Source organism: Gigantopelta aegis, chromosome 15 (assembly GCF_016097555.1).
Source record: "Gigantopelta aegis isolate Gae_Host chromosome 15, Gae_host_genome, whole genome shotgun sequence".
In the NCBI taxonomy this organism is placed as follows: domain Eukaryota; kingdom Metazoa; phylum Mollusca; class Gastropoda; order Neomphalida; family Peltospiridae; genus Gigantopelta; species Gigantopelta aegis.
The window spans coordinates 46167326-46173791 of NC_054713.1; positions in this window are offsets into that span (position 1 = coordinate 46167326).

Consider the following 6466-nt stretch of genomic DNA (forward strand, 5'->3'; position numbering starts at 1 on the left):
CATTTTTAACTCCATAGATATTTAATATTTTTCTGTGCTTTCATACAATAGATATACTATTTAATGTTGATAATCAACCAATTTACAAAATTACTATTTTCGTTACTGATCATACCAAACATAACAATATCTTGACTAAAAATAATGTCAATTCCTGTTTCAGTCAATATCCATTCTAGTATTGATTCCCAAATGTGGTTAACCTTGTTACAGTCAAAGAAAAGATGTTGTAACGTTTCACACGACGTTTTGCAGAAGTCGCAAGCATTTGAATCCACGTAATGTATCATATGCAAAAATATATTAGTAGTTCAGATTCTGTGTACTATTCTATACTAAAACCATGGTAATGTTGTGTCTTTTACACATCGAAAAGGAATATCATAATACTTTTCCCATTTCTTTGTATCATACATGTATCCTTCATTTGCATATTTCATTTGTGCTTATGGAATGACAGTTTGTGAATTTAACATATCATACATATATTTACAACAGTTTTTGTCTTTTAATAAATGTTTTATCTTAAACGGAAAAACAGGATTTTTAAGACTTGTGAAAGTGTCATCGTTTATGTTTTCTAATTTGTTTATAAATGATTTAACAGCATTTGTTATTGATGCATATTACAAGAAATTTGTATTTATATGATATTTTGTTATAAACTGTTGGTATGTTAAAACATAACCTTGTTCGTTTAAAGGGACATTCCTGAGTTTGCTGCATTGTAAGATGTTTCCGACTAATAAAATATTTCTACGATCAAACTTACATATTAAATATATTTTCTTGTTTAGAATATCAGTGTCTGTATATTCAATGTGTTTCTGGTCGTCTTAGTATAAGAAGCCCAAACTGGATTTTGTCTTCAAATAATTTCGTACGTACGAAAACAAAAGGAAATAAAATGAAATTTAACCTAGTACAAATATTAGAACGATCAGAAACACGTTCAATATACAGCCACTAATATTTTATGCAAAAGAATATATTTGATATATAATTACAATGGTTAAAAAGTCTCTGTTAGACGATAACATCTTAAAAATTGTAGCAAACTCAGGAATGTCCCTTTAATAAATCATTAATAAATGTGATACCATTATTGATATAATATTTGTATATAAATGGTTTGTTACCTATACATATTTTGCTGTTATTCCAGATATTAATACTTAATATATCATCCCCACTTTGTGGGTTTTGAATTTTTTGTATATCTATCCAGTTGGACAGGGGTTCTCTCTAAAACCTATTGCGAATATGTTCTATTTTTCGTGTTAGGAAATAAATCACCTTGTTTAATTATCTTTTAACGATATGTTTGTAATTGACTTAAAATGATCCACTTTGAGTTATTTAAAAACATTCTTCGAATCCATGTACATTTCAATACTGTTATAAATGATTTGTGTTTATCAATTTAATACCACCCTTTGACGGAACATGCTCTTAATTTTGTTTTCGCCTGTGGCGATATTAATTGGTTTAGAGGGCCGTGTGCAGTCCCAATATGCACTTAAGCCGAGGTGGGCACTTTGTTACGTAATACCTCCGCTGCGCGACGGTGGTCGAGCTGTTCTAATACACACCCAGAGCAGGTGCGGAGGCCATGTGGCCAGTAGTTACGTAATACCTCCGCTAGTTCGGTACGTTCGGGGGTATTGCTGGCGAACTAGGCGACGACCAGTCTAGGCTTCTAAGAAAGAGATGCCGTCTTGGTCGCTGTGGAAATATCACTTGTAGGTATTCGGTGCCGCGGTGTACCCCCAGGCGATATTCGGCTTTTATGATAAATAGCTAGGGTTTTAGAGATATCGGGGAGAAACATAGGAAGGCTGCAGGGGAAACGGACGTCGTCCACTGAACGAAATATATAAGTTCAGTCCGGACGTGGTAAATATATTTTTCTGCTCTGTTGTATAACCTTGATGTGATTGATGTGACTTTAAATATTTTAATACTGTATTATACCAATATTATTTAGACGGTGCTGCCGGTAATCTGACGCAGTAAACTGTAGGCTCACTGTTCTAATATATATAAGGCTTAACCAGTCATCCTAGAGGACCTAGGTAAACTGTAGGTTATTGTGTTTATTGTGATAGGTACCAGTATTAATTCTGTATTACAAGGTTACTGAATGAGTAGTTAAGGGTTAATTAAAAATTAACCAGTTAAGAATAGAGTTGTAATTCCTTTATTAATTAAGTTCCCCTGGAAGCGTTTCTCAATTATCACACGTGTGGGTGTTGTGTCACGGTGAATTGATTAGCATATTGTGTAAACTAGACACCTAGAGATTAACTAATTAAGTGATCAGTTCTGGGTTATTATTATTTGTTGTTGTTAATTAACTACTGCGGCAGTACATTTGTCAGCGTAGGTTAATACAGATTCCAAAGTGTATTGTGTTTTTGTTGTGTTTTCTAGTGAACTAAACGTGCTATAATAATATATACTTTATATAAGATCTTATCTCTGATCATACCTAGACGAGCCACGCGGGTTGAACTGCCCGTTACAGAGAGATCTAATAGATATACAGTTGGGAGAGATATTTGGATAATCGTGTTTCATTCAGTTACGGGTATTATAGGATCACCGTGACACACCCCTTTCATAATCCTGCATTATTAAATTTCGTTTCAATTTTTCAGTTTTACTCTGCCAGATAAATTAAAAAAATAATGTATTTATATGTTTTATCAATATTTCATTTGGATTCGGTAAAGCTATCAATAGGTGAGTTAGCTTTAGCATTATTAACGTTTTCAAAACTGTTATTCTTCCTAAAACCATCAATCGCTGCAAGACCATACTCTCATCTAGTTTTGTATTTCTAATATTTTTAAATCATAATTCAGTTCGATTATATGTTCCATGTTCACTGAAAAGTTGATACCAAGCAAATTAAAATGAGTTTGACCCCATTCTAACTTCCATCTCGTATGTTGGAATACATCCTTAGAAAACGTTTTCGTTCCTATCCAAATAGCTTTAGATTTGAAAAAGCTTAGTTTTTAGGCATGATATATATGCATAGTAGTCTAAAACCGAAAGTGTATTGTACAGGGACTCGGGAGAACCGTCAAGAATGAAACTTGTATCATCTGCATATTGTGAAATTAAACATTGTTCACCATCTATACTGATACCATTGATATTACTCGAGTTTCGTATTATAATTGCAAGTACTTCAGCACATAAAATAAATATATAAGGAGATAAAGGATCACCTTGTCTGCAACCTCTTTCTAATTTAAAAGATAACACTAGAGAGGGAGTTATTGTAAAACATTTTAGTCCAATTTTTAATAGATGATTTGAAATTAAATATATCTAACACTTTATATATAAAGGACCAAGATAAAGAATCGAAGGCTTTTTCAAAGTCGATTAATAACAGCAATCCAGGAATATCATGTTCTTCAGTGTATGACATGATGTCATAAATTAATATAATATTTTCTGCAATGTATCTTCCTTTTATAAAACCAGTTTGGTTTTTATCTATCAATTTTTCCAGACACTCCGATGCCATTTTATAAGTAGAGTTTAAAAGAGTTAAAGGTCGCCAATTTTGTAAGAATTCTTTTGGTTTATTTGGTTTTGGGATACATGCCTAGCTTTTGTACATAGGACATTTCTTTAATTGTATTGATAATTACATTTTGCAATACTGATATTGGAGATGGATATCATTATTTATTCAAATGTAAAAATTAAAATTTTGTAAATATTAGAAGAAAAAAATTTTATAGACCTAATCCTAGGATTTTTAAAACGAAAGGTATGTTCACTTTGTGTAATGGACTCCTATTGAAAAACTTTGTAGACTTGTGAACTGATGTTTCTCCTTTGCATCTTTTAGCTATAGGTACACTGTTCATTGTTAACTATAGATATTCTATGCTGATCCGTGTTCTTGTCACCCCCGTTCTAAAATCTCCACCTCAAAAAAAAAAAAAAAAAAAAAGAAGAAGAAGAAGAGAAAGAGAAGAAGCAACTATAGCTAGGTTTTCCATTCAACAGTGGAATGTCTTGCCATTAGCAATTTGAAACCGTGAGCGAATGTCATATTTAAAACCAACAGTGACAGCTGTAGGCTACACGCTGCCTTCATTACTCGTTTAAAACCAACAGTGACAGCTGTCGGCTACACGCAGCCTTCATTACTCGTTTAAAACCAACAGTGACAGCTGTAGGCTACACGCTGCCTACATTACTCGTTTAAAACCAACAGTGACAGCTGTAGGCTACACGCTGCCTTCATTACTCGTTTAAAACCAACAGTGACAGCTGTAGGCTACACGCTGCCTACATTACTCGTTTAAAACCAACAGTGACAGCTGTAGGCTACACGCTGCCTTCATTACTCGTTTAAAACCAACAGTGACAGCTGTAGGCTACACGCTGCCTACATTACTCGTTTAAAACCAACAGTGACAGCTGTAGGCTACACGCTGCCTTCATTACTCGTTTAAAACCAACAGTGACAGCTGTAGGCTACACGCTGCCTACATTACTCGTTTAAAACCAACAGTGACAGCTGTAGGCTACACGCTGCCTTCATTACTCGTTTAAAACCAACAGTGACAGCTGTAGGCTACACGCTGCCTACATTACTCGTTTCAGGGCGGGACGTAGCTCAGTGGTAATCCGCTCGCCTGATGCGTCATCGCTTTAGGATCGAACCCCGTCGGTGGGCCAATTGCGCTATTTCTCGCTCTAGCCAGTGCACCACAACTGGTGTATCAAATTACGTGGTATGTGCTATCCTGTCTGTGGGATGGTGAATATAAAATATCCCTTGCTACTGAATGAAAAATGTAGCAGGTTTCCTCTTTAAGACTAATGTCAAAATTACCAAATGTTTGACATCTAATAGCCGATGATTAATAAATTAATGTGCTCTAGTGGTGGCGTTTAAGAGCTCATTACAGATTACTTTCGGTATACTCAGTTTGATGAGAGCTGTTTTGGATGTGTGCTATAGGGCACTTTTTCCAAAACAAGATTTATGATTCTTATATTATTATTCATGCTTCTTTTTAATTTACTAACCATATTTGTTTTTCTTTTTCTCAGATTGTTGGTGGCTGGGGTGGGGGAGAATCAGTTTCTAAAACAAGATTTATTATTCTTATATTTGGATAATTGACGAAAAGGTACATCCATGCCCATAGGTATAATTGTTCCAATATATAAAATATATTTTTAAAACACTGAGTCCCAAATATTAATTATGTCTTGAGTGGTCACTATTCTTTTTTTGTATTGTTTGTAGTACATGTATACCATTGATACCATTTAATACCATCCATAAATGAAAATTAATATATATATATATATATATATATATATATATATATTGCGACGGTACATGCTCTTATTTGTTTTTCGCCTGTGGCGATGTTAAGTGTTTTAGAGGGCCGTGTGCAGTCCCAATATGCACTTAGACGAGGTGGGCACCTTGTTACGTAATACCTCCGCGCGACGGTGGTCGAGCTGTTCCCAATACACACTTAGACCAGGTGTGGAGGCCATGTGGCCAGTAGTTACGTAATAACTCCGGTAGAACGGTTTATGACCGGGGGATTTCTGGCGAACTGGCGACAGTATGTCTGGTCATCTAAGAAAATATATCGACTCTGGGAGTGGTGGAAATTCACATGATAAGATTCGGTCGCGCGTACTGTCTCCGGACCAGTCTGGGATTTTATAATAAATAGCTAGGATTTTAGAGATATCGGGGAGAAACATATTGGAAGGCTTCCAGGGACCGTTAGTCTGTTTGGACTGGTAAATATATATTTCTGCTCTGTTGTATAACCTTGAGGTGATTGATGTGACTTTAAATATTTTAATACTGTATTGTACCAATATTATTTAGACAGTGTTTCCGGTAAACTGACGAAGTAAATTGTAGGCTCACTGTTCTAAAATTATTAAAGCTTAGCCAGTCATCCTAGAGGACCTAGGTAAACTGTAGGTTATTGTGTTTATTGTGATAGGTACCAGTATTAAGTCTGTATTACAAGGTTACTGAATGAGTAGTTAAGGGTTAATTAAAAATTAACCAGTTAGGAATAGAGTTGTAATTCCTTTATTAATTAAGTTCCCCTGGAAGCGTTTCTCAATTATCACACGTGTGGGTGTTGTGTCACGGTGAAGTGATTAGAATATTGTGTAAACTAGACACTTAGAGATTAACTAATTAAGTGATTAGTTCTGGGTTGTTATTATTATTGTTGTTGTTAATTAATTAACTGCGGCAAATATATTTGTCAGCGTAAGGTTAATACAGATTCCAAAGAGTATTGTGTTTTGTTGTGTTTTCTAGTGAACTAAACGTGCTATATTACATATACTTTATATAAGATCTTATCTCTGATATACCTAGAACCGAGCCACGCGGGTATTGGACTGCCCGTTACAGAGAGATCTAATAGATATACAGTTG